This window comes from Ursus maritimus, unplaced genomic scaffold, assembly GCF_017311325.1.
Source record: "Ursus maritimus isolate PB19 unplaced genomic scaffold, ASM1731132v1 scaffold_1, whole genome shotgun sequence".
Taxonomy (NCBI): Eukaryota; Metazoa; Chordata; class Mammalia; order Carnivora; family Ursidae; genus Ursus; species Ursus maritimus.
The window spans coordinates 103,741,159-103,742,372 of NW_024423343.1; the positions used below are offsets into that span (position 1 = coordinate 103,741,159).

General features: G+C 34.5%; 1 pseudogene; it reads right to left on the reverse strand.

Annotated features, from left to right (window-relative positions):
- Positions 1–212: 212 nt before the first annotated feature.
- LOC103658616 lies at positions 213–499 on the reverse strand (annotated as a pseudogene).
- Positions 500–1,214: the final 715 nt, after the last annotated feature.

Genomic DNA, 1,214 nt, shown 5'->3' on the forward strand with positions numbered 1-1,214 from the left:
TATCTGAAGCCAACATTGGTACAACCAGGTAGTATAGGAAGCTCCATAATAATAATGGAAGACTCCTATGTCTACTTTAAGTAATGGATAGAACAACATAGAAGGTCAATACAGAAACAGAGGATATCAATGACAGTATTAATAAACTAGACCTAAAAGACATTTTTTAATCCAAAATCTACTTATTGGGATAGTTTCCCATTCATCTTGATTTAGCACTGAAAGTGCTGCTTCCATCCGAAGGAGCATCCTTTTGTGAGCCTAGCTTTTCCTCCTGTAGGCTGGAAAAGGAAAGAGGACCAGCCAACACACAAAATTACAGTTTGTGCATGCCTAATGATGATGGTGATTTTGTAGCATCCTGGTCACTTAACATGGATGAAGTAGGAGTTGGGGCTCTGCAGCAGGCATTCCTTCTTGTGCTTCTCTTCTGGGGACAGGTGGAAGAGGTCCTTTGTGAAAGGCATGTACTCGTGGGGAGGTCATCACTGCTGGAAAGTCTGGACCTAAAAGACATTAATGGAACACTACACTCAACAACAGTAGATTGCACAGTTTTCTCAAATACACATGGAATATTCTCCATGATAGACCATATGTGTAGTCACAAAACAATTCTTAATACATTGAAAAAACACTGAAATAAAATAATATGTCTTTTCAATCACAATGGACTTAAATTTGAAATTGATAACAGAAGGAAAACTGAAAAATGTCTGGAAATTAAGCAATATATACTTAAACAGTGGTTCAAAGACATCATAAGGAATTTAGAAAATATCTTGAGACAAATGAATATGAAAACACAGCCTAATAAAACTTATGGGATGCAGTGAAAGCAGTTCTGATAAGGGGCATTTATGGCTATAAATGCTTACATTTAAAGAGAACAAATATCTCAAACCAACAATCTAAATGTTTACCTTAAGAAACTAGAAAATAAGAATGCACTATACCTGAGACTAGCAAAAGGAAGAAAACAGTACTGTGAGCAGAGATAAACAAAATAGAGAATGGAAAATAAATGAAACGAAGGGTTAGTTCTTCAAAATGATTGAGAAAATTAATAAACAATTAGCTAGACTAAAAAAGGAAACAGAAGACTCAATTAAGTAAAAAAAAAAGGATATTGTCAGTATACTATGAACAACTGTATACTGAAAAATTAGATAATCTAGATAGCAAGAATGAATCGTGAAGAAATAGAAAGCTGT